The sequence below is a fragment of the Giraffa tippelskirchi genome, chromosome 7 (assembly GCF_054371585.1).
Source record: "Giraffa tippelskirchi isolate mGirTip1 chromosome 7, T2T-mGirTip1v1.2.pri, whole genome shotgun sequence".
In the NCBI taxonomy this organism is placed as follows: Eukaryota; Metazoa; Chordata; class Mammalia; order Artiodactyla; family Giraffidae; genus Giraffa; species Giraffa tippelskirchi.
Genome location: NC_137281.1, coordinates 83,758,276 through 83,770,290, shown reverse-complemented (window position 1 = coordinate 83,770,290; position 12,015 = coordinate 83,758,276). Strand labels below are relative to the sequence as shown.

The 12,015-nt window shown below is 41.8% G+C and overlaps 2 long non-coding RNA genes across 2 annotated transcripts in view; one reads left to right on the top strand and one right to left on the bottom strand.

Annotated features, from left to right (window-relative positions):
* The window catches only part of LOC145512475 (uncharacterized), a 46,165-nt gene extending 40,615 nt beyond the window's left edge, over positions 1 to 5,550 (bottom strand). Inside the window, exon 1 of the long non-coding RNA XR_014058513.1 lies at positions 5,498 to 5,550. This is a non-coding gene — a long non-coding RNA (uncharacterized LOC145512475). The remainder of the gene's footprint in view (positions 1 to 5,497) is intronic.
* A 139-nt stretch (positions 5,551 to 5,689) lies between these two features.
* On the top strand, positions 5,690 to 10,338 carry LOC145512476 (uncharacterized). Its single transcript, XR_014058514.1, has 3 exons — positions 5,690 to 6,067; positions 6,225 to 6,335; positions 6,671 to 10,338. It is a non-coding gene; the product is annotated as an uncharacterized LOC145512476 (long non-coding RNA).
* Positions 10,339 to 12,015: the final 1,677 nt, after the last annotated feature.

The window sequence follows — 12,015 nt, the reverse complement described above, 5'->3', positions numbered from 1 at the left end:
TATCCATGAGGAAGTAGGGGAGGCTGATGCTGAAAACTCAGCTTTTCTGCATACTGGTGCCTAGTCAAATCTTGGAGACAGAGTTTCGAGTGAAGTAGAAAAAGAGAGCTTTATTGTTTTGCCAGGCAAAGGGGGCCACAGTGGACTCATGCCCTCAAAACCATGTGTCCCCATTTGGGAAAGACAGTGAGAATTTTTATAGTAACTGTTGAAAGACAGCATGATCTGCTCATGGACATTCTGATGGGTTGGTGGTAAGTATTAGTCAGCATCATCACACTTCAAGTCCAACTGGTCTGGCGTCAACATGCTTGTGGTCAGCATATCATTGTTAATCATTAAGGTCTCCCATCTGGAGGGGGGTTTCAGTATCTGCAAAATAGCTCAAAGGTACTGTCATATATTCCTTGATGGGAAGCCAGGACCTTGCCCCAAGGGTGCTCTTGATCGTTTCTCCCTGGTCTTCTGTCCTCTCCCTTTCCTGATTAACAACTGCTTGAATCTGCCCATTGGAATTCGGAGAAGGTCATGGAGGCTGAAAGAAGGCTGTTTCCTATAATCAAAGAAATGGGGGACACAAAGGCCTTGTGCCCAGGAGCCCCACAGGGCCTGCTGGGTATCCAGGCTGAGGTCTGCCATGGACTACCTCTGGGTTCAAACTCTGGCATCAGCACTGTGTGATCTTGGGCAAGCCGCCATGCTTCCCCTTCTTTGAGGACACCTCTGTGTCGCTGTCTCCCTCACCCAGCCACGCACTGGAGTGGGTTCCCCATAGGCATGGCTGTTCTGCATGCTCTCACTCCCCTAGCTGATTGGATCAGGTGGTCACCATCCAAACAGATTTCAGATTCTCTCACCTTGCTCTTGTAATTTGGCCTCAGAGACAAAGTCTCTAGGTGTCTGGAAATACCGTGTGTCCCTGGGTATTGTTGGCAGGCAGCTGTGATCTGTGCAGCCACTGTAGGCAGAGAGAGCTGGTTTGCAGAGAGCATGAAGTAGAGACTCGGGGAGAAGCAGAAGAATGAGGGGGATGAAAGAGGGAGTCCTGAGGGCTGCCAGACTATAGCCCAAGGTTTTCCTGAAGTAGCATCTTGTCTGTGGGGTCTGCGGGGGAGGGTACTCTGTATTTTTATATAAAACAAACGAGCAAATAAAGCACCTTTTTTTTTTTTTTTGCTTAGACTTGTCTAATTTTTGTTGCTTGCCATCCAGCCATTCCACCTAGCTGTCCATTACAGTGAATGCATGTTGAGAGCAGGCACGGCAGTAGACAGGCCCTACTGAGCGGACAGCATACGTGAGATCTACTTACAGTGATAGGCTCTGTGGTCCTGGCTGAAACTTTGCAGCAGATGTCACTCACCCACACCTCAGCTGAAACCATGCAGCTCAGATTGGAACATGAATCCGTGGTTTTTTAACTGAGATCACACACCCAGTTTCTGGACTTAATGAAACTCATGTTCTTGATGCCTCATCGCAGAAAGAATTCATTGATAGAAAAAGAGATAGGTAAGAAGTGGATTTGTTTAAAGGAAAACGCACTCCACAGACAGAGTGTGGGTCATCTCAGAAGGTGAGAGTGGCCTTGAAATACAACATGGTTAGTTTCAATGGGCTGGATAATGTCATAGGCTAATGAATGGGAGGATTATTCCAACTGTTTTGGAGAAGGGGCAGAGATTTCCAGGATATGGGCCATCGCCCACATTTTAGTCTTTGATGGTCGGCCTTGGAACTGTCATGGCACTGGCAGGTGTGTAATTTAGCTTGCTTCTGGGTTACAATGAGCGTATGATGAGGCTCAATGTCCACTGGAAGTTGAATATCCTACCATATTGAACCTAGTTGGTTCTAATCAGTTTTCATCATATCCTACGGCTATGTCATTCTTTTAAAGGCTGTGCCCTGCCCCCTTCCCTCCTGTTTTAGAGCCACTCTTCCCAAAGCAACTTTTTCAAAGCATTTGGTACAAGCTTTACCTTGAAGAATGAAAATGGCCCTTCCCCTTCTTCATCCATTTGTCAACTTGCCTAGGAAATTTCACAGGGTCCAAACTACACATATCAGTGCTTCTCAAACACTTTCTGAGATAAATGTTAAAATGTAGATCCCAATGCAACAGGTTGGGGCTCCCACATAAGGGCCACACTTGGATTAACAAGGATTTAGATTCCCTATGCTAGGAATTACAAATGAGTGGCAAATTAGAACCCCTGAATCAGCCAGTAGGGTTGAAATCAAGTAACTACTCTAAGTAGGGGCAAGAAACACACTAGTTTTAATTAATGAAAAAAAAATCTAAATAGAGCATTCTTGCTAGGAAATTCCATTTTATTCTTTCCCACAGTGCATTGGGAATAATTGGCCTACTCCCCAGGAAAGAATGAACAGATAAGCAAATGCTGTAATTAGCATATCAGTGATTGATAATTAAAAGAGATTTCATAGCTCAGATGGTAAAAAATTTGCCTTCAATGCAGGAGACCTGAGTTCAACCCCTGTCAGGAAGATCCCCTGGAGAAGGGAATGGCTACCCACTCCAGTATTTTTGCTTGGAAAATCCCATGAACAGAGGAGCCTGGTGGGATACAGTCCATGGAGTCACGAAGAATCAGACATGACTGAGCAACTAACACTTAACACTTCTAAAGAGTTACTCATTGGAAGGACTGATGCTGAAGCTGAAACTCCAATACTTTGGCCACTTGACACGAAGAAACAACTTGTTGGAAAAGACCCTGATGATGGGAAATATTGGGAGCAGGAGGAGAAGGGGCAGACAGAGGATGAGCATGGTTGAGTTTGCACAAACTCCAGAAGACAGTGAAGGACAGGGAAGCCTAGCATGCTGTAGTCCACGGGGTCGCAAACGCTCGGACATGACTTAGCGACTAAACAACAAAAAAGTTGGAGGATATTTGAAGTTTTTTCTCTTCCTCTCAGATCCACCTTATTTCGACTCACATTTATCATGTGAGCAGAGCCTCTTTGACAAAAGAGAGCGACGTGAAGCTTCCACATATCCCTAACACAAGATTCACAAGCCCTTCAGTTGTGCAACCCTATTGGCAGTACCAACCTCCCTACCGAAGACATTGCTTTTGTTTTATTTTTCTCTTTCAAGAAACTGACATCTTAGAGCCGCATATCCATCTTAGTTTAAACCAATGTTTTGATTACATCCAAGCGAGAGCCCAACAAAAGCTGTTGGGACTGAACTGAAGCATTCGCTATTAGTTTTAGACAATTTGTTCTAATATTGTCTGGAATCATTCATTTATACACCCATACAGATTTGATTACTTTACTTGTTCCATTAATCTTTATTTGTTTAATCATCTGTTTAATCTGTTTAATCATTGGTTTAAGTGGAAAGATTACATGAAGATGTTTAGCGTTGGCTCATAGAGGCATTCTGACATGGAGCCCAGCATTCCTTTTCGACTATTTATGACGTTCTTTTATGGGGTTTCATGAGCTACTTTAAAGCCTGTAGGATGCTTCAGGGAATTCAATAATTTAGTAGTTCTTCACCACTGAACATGATATATTTTTTTAAAATGTTATTTAAGTAGGCAGTATTTGTGGAATAATTTGACTTCCACTCTGGGCTTGTGGGTCCTCCTCTCCCAACCAAATGCAATATTTAAGTTGGCATAGAGACCATTCTTGAAGAAACTAGGGAAGGTCTGGGAGACTGGGCATGTTCTCAAAGTTGAGGGAATGATTTCTTTTGCTCTGAGAATCCAAGTTAGTTCTTGCTTGAAAGTGTAAAGCAGTTCCTGCGATCTGATATCATACTGTAACTGTTAGGGATGCTTGGTCCCCACTATCTCCCTCCATGTTGGGGGTGTCTATCAGATGTGGAGGTACTACCTCCTACTGGAACACCCCATGTGAGTGTTGTCAAAATGAATGGTTTTCTTTGAATTGGATCCATTTAATAAAACGGTCACCACTCCCTACGGGAACAGCATTTTTTTAGATTTAAAAAAAGTTATATTGGAATATAGTTAATTTATAATGCTGTGTTTGTTAGTTTCAGGTGTACATCAAAGTGAATCAGTTATACATATCCACATATCCGCTTTTTTATTTTATTTTTCATTTTTTTAAAATTAATTTTTATTGAAGTACAGTTGCTTTACAGCACTGTGTTAGTTCCTACAGCAGAGTTCCTAGTACATCAGTCATAGGTATCCATATAGTTCCTCTTTTCTGGATTTCCTTCCCGTTTAGATCACCACAGAGCACTGAATAGTTCCCTGTGCGATATAGCAGGTTCTTATCAGTTATCTATTTTATGCATGCATACGTGTTCAGTCGATTCAGTTGTGTCTCTTTGAGATCTCATGGACCATAGCCCACCAGGCTCCTCTTTCCATGGGATTTTCCCAGCAAGAATACTGGAGTGGGTTTCCGTTTCCTCCTCCAAGGGATCTTTCCAACCCAGGGACCGAACCCAAGTCTCCTGTGTCTCCTGCATTACAGGTGGATTCTTTACCACTTGAGCCATCGGCGAAGCCCTATCTATTTTATACATAGATCAATGCTGTATATACAGTGACAGTTTTTTTATGGTATACACCAGTTTGGCTTGAGGATGGGAGATGAGCATGATGGGCAAGCTTTGTGCGTTGTGATCAGCACAATAGGCATTACTTCAACAAGAGTCAGTGAACATTTCCGGTAAGGGGGAATCTCCTGGCAGGAACGATGGCACTGCAGACAGCGTTATAGGCACAGCTTGTCTCCTTCTGGAAATAGAGACCCTTGCTCTCAGAGGAGAGGACTGCCCGCCTCCAGACCTTGCCCTCCATCCCATCCTCCCCAAATGCAACCATCTTCCAAGACCCAGCTTATGTTTCACCTCCTTTCTCGGGCCCCAAAGCCACACACAGAGCAAGTGGGAGCAGAATTGAGATTGAAACTTACTTTTCTAAAATTTTGTTGAAAAAGAACACCTTACCCCATCCCATAATGTTCTGAACTTTGGGTCCCTCGTGATAAGAAGCCGATAGGAGAATAAAAACGATGCTACTCTGAGCTGCTGTTGCCGACTTAATTAAGTACATCATTTCATGCTTTCCAAGTACGTTGATTTTATGCCTCTCAAACCTTGCTGGAGTATAGCTGGGTTGTTAGCCTGATCATTTGCACCGTTGAACAGAATGAATCTCGTGGGATCTCCAACTCTCACCCAGGATCCCCTCAGATACGATTCTTGGGAGAGCGTGTGTGTGTGTGTGTGTGTGTGTGTGTGTGTGCGTGCGCGCATGTGAGTTAGTCGCTCAGTCATGTCTGACTCTTTGAGATGCCATGGACTATAGCCTGCCAGGCTCCTCTGTCCATGGAACTCACCAGGCAAGAATACTGGAGTGGGTAACCATTTCCTTCTCCAGGGGATCTTCACGATCCAGGGATTGAACCTGGGTCTCCTGCATTGCAGGCAGATTCTTTACCATTTGAGCCACCAGCATGGCACCCAACATACCTGAACACATCTGGGTTCACATCTTCTCTCTCACAGGGCACATGACCTTCAGCAACTTCTTTAACATTGTGAGCCCGGTTTCTGATCATAACAATGAGGACAGTAATGGTCTTTACCTCACAGGTGGTTGTGAGCTCAGAATGACAAAACAAGGGTCAGTGACTGGCCAGCTTAGCCTGGTGCCTGGAGAGAGTGGGCACCAGGGTCTGCTGTGGTGTGGGAATGCCCACAGGGATCTCTTGTGTGTGCAGGGGTCTTTGGAAGGGAAAGCAGGTTGCCAGAGGGACAGATTCCAAGAGAGGAGCAGGCACTTGTCCTCTGCGTGTCTGTCTCTCTGTTCCAACATCATCTGGAGGGTTGGAGCTGGGCTGTTTGTTTTCTCCAGCTGAATCAGTGTCAGCCCCTAATGCAAGTGCCTTGTTCCTTCTCTGAGGGATGCCTTCCTCCGGAGTCCCTCTGTTGAACCTACAGCCTGAGGCTCCTCTTTGATTGGCCTTAAGCATCCTAGACCCTGGGAACCCCCTACTTACATTTCTGAAGGAATCGCTTCTTTAAATAAAATCCTGGAAGGTATTTGAAAGAGATGTTTTCATTAAAAGTTTTCCTCCTGGGCCTCCAGATTTCAGTGTCTGTAAACCACCAGTGCCTCAAATGACTTACTCACTCTTACCTTTGTGGGGGAACTTCCTTGATGCTCCCTTTCATCCTCTTTTCTTTGCACTCCCAGAAGAGCTCCCCAAGAAGGTTTGGATGAGTCTGGGAGAAGCTGGCAGCCAGTCTAGCTCAGGACACCATTCCCAATGGGGCATCTTCAATCTATTGTGGACATCACACAGTGGTATGATTACTAGAGCTGCCTGGTTAACTCATAGATCTTTGACTGAGGACAGGCCCTCCACCCTCTGAAAGATTTGCCCTCTCTTCCATTGCTTTGGGCTCAGTGCTCAGGGAGAAGTGTGAGAAGTGGGGACAACTGTTCAGTCAGCCAGTGCCACTGACTTAATCCTGGTGCTCAGTGGTGTGAGCTGTGATAATCAGATATATCCTGTGTCCATAGGAATATAGGAGGAAAGGAGTTCTCTATACGTAGAGATCCCACCTCCCACCACTAACACCATCAGGGACTCATTCCTCTAGTTAAGGATCATTTTTAGTTAACACCCTTTCTTCTAGGTCCTGGATTTGGTACCAGACTTTGGAGAAGAGAAATATCAGATTCTGGTGGCTCCTGATATATAAGGAAAGGAGGAACAGGTGATGCCAGGACAACATCCTGAGGTCCTGATGAGTGTGGGAGTTGGGAGACAATGAGAGGAACTCAAGGAAGAAATCAAGATGAATTTGGAAGTCTTGTCCACTTGTCCCAGGTCATCTTGGTGCTATCCTTGGCATCCTGGCCACACTTTGCAGATGCAGGGGTGAAGTGGTATGACTGTGAGGCCAGACATCCTACTTGAACTCTTTGATTTCCATAATCACAAGGAGGGACCATGACTTCACCTTTGCATTCCAGTCTTTCTTCCTGCTCCTTTACCTCAGACAACATTTTGCAGAGGTTAGGCACATCATAAAGGTGAGATAGACTGAGACTTGATATAGGTAGTAGAAGTGATGAATATTGAATATTTATTGAACATCCACTGTGTGCCAGACACTATGCTAAGTACTGGGAGTCCAAAGTGGCCCAGCTGGACCCAAATTCATAGGGCTGTTGGAAAGATTCAATGAGGGAATGTGCATCAAAAAATACTGCTGATGCTGTAAAATTGATCCAGAGCACGGAGGGTTTGGCTGCCAGGCTAAGGACTGTGTCCTTTCACGAGCAATGATGAGTCATGAAGTCATTTGGAACCTAAGAGTGGATGAACTGATTTTGTTTTTGAAATTTCTCATTGTAAAAATGTATCAATTTCATCAAAAAATGATGAGGTATATTAGAGTATGGGTTCCATGTATCCCAAGAAACACTGTTTTATAAATCTTGTGAATATTGGTAAATCTAGTGGATGAGAAATCATGAATGTTATTTTATGTGTTTTTAATTATAAGTAAGGTTGAGCATCTTTTCACATTCTATTTGTTATTCATTTACTTGTTTTCATTTGTTGGTTCACATCCACTTCCAGATGATCTACTGGGATTAAAAAGAACTTTCCTTTTTTAATTAATTAGTTATTTTTTGGCTGCACTGGATCTTCATTGCTGCCTGCGGGCTTTCTCTAGTTGCAGAGAGTGGGAGCTATTCTTTGTTGAAGTGCACAGGTTTCTCACTGAGGTGACTTCTCTTGTTGTGAAGCAGAGGTTCTAGGTGTGTGGGCTTCAGTAGTTGTGGCATATGGGCTTAGTTACGTCAAAGCATGTGGAATCTTCCTGGTTCAGGGATGGAACCTGTGTCCCCTATATTGGCAGGTAGATTTTTTACCACTGTGCTTCAAGAGATCTTTTCATTTTAAGAAAAATAGTTCTTACTATCCACTACATGTATTATAATTGTATTTACAGGTTTACTAATTTTTTTTTACAAAATTATACTTTTATTGAGGTATACTTTTCATTCAATAAAATTCATACATTCTGATTTAAGTATAAAAGCTGTTGACTTTGACAAAAGTCTGTACCCACATTACCATTATTACTACAACCAAGATAATAAAACATTTCCATCTTCCTCCAAATTTTCTTGTACCTCTTTACTGTTAATCTCTCCTCATCACTTACCCCTTAAAATAATCATCACAATAATTATTTTAGTCTGTTCTAAAACTTCATATGTAAGGAATAATAAGTCTATATTTTTCTGCATACAACTTCTGCTTAGCATAATGTCCATGAGATTTATGCATGTTGCTGTGTTTATTAGGAGTTTTTTTTTTTTTTTTTATTAATGGTTGTGTCCCATTGCATGGTAATATCTCAATTTGTTGAACTGCTTACCTGTTAATGGATAGTTGGATTGTCTTCAGTTTGGGGCTACTCCAAATGAAGCTGCTATGAACATGCTTGTATAAAATCTTTATGTGGACATATGTTTTCACTTCTCTTGGGTAAATACCTAGTGTTCAAACGACTGGATCATATAATAGATGTATGTTTAGCTTTATGAGCAACTGACACTGTGTTCCAAAGTGACTGTGTTGACAGTTCCACCAACAGTGGGTGAGAGTTCTACTTGGTCCATGTTCTTGCCAACACGTGGGATTGTCAGTCTTTTCTGTTTTAGACATTTAAAGGATATAAAGTGCTGTCTCCTTGTGGTTATAATTTGTGTTTGCTATAACTAATGAGGATGAGCCTTTTTTATGTACTTATTATTTTGATGTGTTTATATGAGTTTTCAGACATCTTCTTTGGTAAAGGATCTCTTAAATATGAGCTCATTTTAAATTAGGTTGTCTTTTATTATTGAGTCATAAGCGCTCTTTTTGTATTCTAGACGCAAATCCTTTGTCTATTTTCATATTGCACATATTTTTTCCCATTCTTTATTGCTCTCTTTCATTTCTAAACCTTTGTTCACTCTTATCTAATAGAACTTTGCAACAAGTTGCAAAGATTTTCTCCTATGTTCTTTTCTAGAACTTCTAAGTTTTCCTTCTTCGGTTGAGGTTTAGGATAGATTGGGTGTTAAATTTTGGTTTTGATGTATCTTTTCTTCTTTTTTGCCAACCCAATACATGAGTGGAAATTTTGCTTGTGCATAAAATTGACAGGTTATTTCCCCATTTCCAAACTCTGTAGATATTTTTACAATTGTTTTCTGGCATACAATATTTCTGTGAATAACTTCTAAGTCATTTGACTTTGCTTCTTAGATATGGTTTGTATTTTCACTCTGAATAAACTTGAGATTTGATATTACTTTTATCATTTTAGTAACTCCATCAAGATATGTTGTGGTATGATTTGTTCTGCATTTTTTCTGCTTTAAAGTACAGATGTAATTTTTTGAGAAGGCAACCCTACTACACTGTTTTTGGGAATGTAAATTGGTATAGCCACTGTGGAGAACAGTGTGGAGGGTCCTTAAAAAACTAAAAATAGAGCTACCATATAATTCGACAATCCCACTCTTGGGCATATATCCAGAGAAAAACCTGATCTGAAAGGATACATGCACCCCAGTGTTCATTGCAACGCTGCTTACAAGAGCCAAGACATGAAATCAACCTAAATATTCATCGACAGAGGAATGGATAAAGAACATGTAGAACATATATGCAACGAAATATTACTCAGTCATTAAAAGGAATGAAATAGTGCCAATAGTAACAACCTGGATGAACCTAGAGAGCGTCATACTGAGTGAAGTAAGTCAGACAGAGAAGGAGAAATACTGTATGACATCCCTTATATGTGGAATATAGAAAGAAATGATATAAACGAATTTACTTACAAAACAGAAAGAGACTCACAGACCATAAACTTATGGTCGCTGGGGGTAGTGGGGGGAGGGATAGTTAGGGAGTTTGGGAAAGTCATGCACACACTGCTATATTCAAAATGGATAACCAACAAGGACCTACTGTATAGCACAGGGAACTCTGCTCAATATTATGTGACAGCCTGGATGGGAGGGGGGTGTAGGGGAAAATGGATACATGTATATGTCTGGCTGAGTCCCTTTGCTGTTCACCTGGAACTATCATGACATTGTTAATCAGCTATCAGTTCAGTTCAGTTGCTCAGTCGTGTCCGACTCTTTGCGACCCCATGAATCACAGCACACCAGGCCTCCCTGTCCATCACCAACTACCAGAGTTTACCCAAACCCATGTCCATCGAGTCAGTGATGCCATCCAACCATCTCATCCTCTGTCGTCCCCTTCTCCTCCTGTCCCCAATCCTACCGAGCATTAGGGTCTTTTCCAATGAGTCAACTCTTCGCATGAGGTGGCCAAAGTACTGGAGCTTCAGCTTCAACATCAGTCCTCCCAATGAACACCCAGGGCTGATCTCCTTTAGGATGGACTGATTGGATCTCCTTGCAGTCCCAGGGACTCTCAAGAGCCTTCTCCAACACCACAGTTCAAAAGCATCAATTCTTCAGTGCTCAGCTTTCTTCACCGTCCAACTCTCACATCCATACATGACCACTGGGAAAACCATAGCCTTGATTAGAGGGACCTTTGTTGGCAAAGTAATATCTCTGCTTTTAAATATGCTATATAGGTTGGTCATAACCTTCCTTCCAAGGAGTAAGCGTCTTTTAATTTCATGGCTGCAGTCACCATCAGCAGTGATTTTGGAGCCCAAAAAAATAAAGTCTGACACTGTTTCCACTGTTTCCCCATCTATTTCCCATGGAGTGATGGGACCAGATGCCATGATTTTAGTTTTCTGAACGTTGAGCTTTAAGCCAACTTTTTCACTCTCCTCTTTCACCTTCATCAAGAGGCTCTTTAGTTCTTCTTCACTTTCTGCCATAAGGGTGGTGTCATCCGCATATCTGAGGTTATTGATATTTCTCCCGGCAATCTTGATTCCAGCTTGTGTTTCTTCCAGCCCAGCGTTTCTCATGATGTACTCTGCATATAAGTTAAATAAGCAGGGTGACAATATACAGCCTTGACGTACTCCTTTTCCTATTTGGAACCAGTCTGTTGTTCCATGTCCAGTTCTAACTGTTGCTTCCTGACCTGCATACAGGTTTCTCAAGAGACAGGTCAGATGGTCTGGTATGCCCATCTCTTTCAGAATTTTCCACAGTTTATTGTGATCCACACAGTCAAAGGCTTTGGCATAGTCAATAAAGCAGAAATAGATGTTTTTCTGGAACTCTCTTGCTTTTTCAGTGATCCAGCGGATGTTGGCAATTTGATCTCTGGTTCCTCTGCCTTTTCTAAAACCAGCTTGAACATCTGGAATTTCATGGTTCACGTATTGCTGAAGCCTGGCTTGGAGAATTTTGAGCATTACTATATCCCAATACAAAATAAAAAGTAAAAAATGTATAGACGTAAGTTTTAATTTCAGGAAAGTTTTCTTCTAAAATTTTGTGAAATATTTTTCTGGTTTTCTTTTTACCATTTTATTTTCTCACTTAATTAAGGTTTTGAAAGAGATTTTGTGACTCTCACATTTACTATGCAATATTCCTTAGGAGGCTAAGAAACTAATTTTGGAGAATAATAACTCCTTCCCTGGAATAAAGAAGTTCCCTAAAGAATGTAAATTGGAAATAAAAGTAGATGTATGCCCTGTACTCACACAAGCACACACACATGCCTGAAATGTATACACTGAGGTGCTAAGTGGTTATGTGCCTCCATGTGTCTCACTTATATGCACTTTTGTTTTCTTTTTGGCATGTTTCCATATTTCTACTTTGTCTACGATGAGCATATATTGCTTTAATAATAACTCATAGCACTCCAGAGCAGAGTTCTGAGAGCAAAAAGGATGAACCTCATTCAAAAGCTCATTTATGAAACATTTCCTGGTCACCGACTTCTCTTCAATCAGGAATCTAATACTTTTCCTCCATTCAGACTGGAATGGTTATTCCAAAGTGAATATTT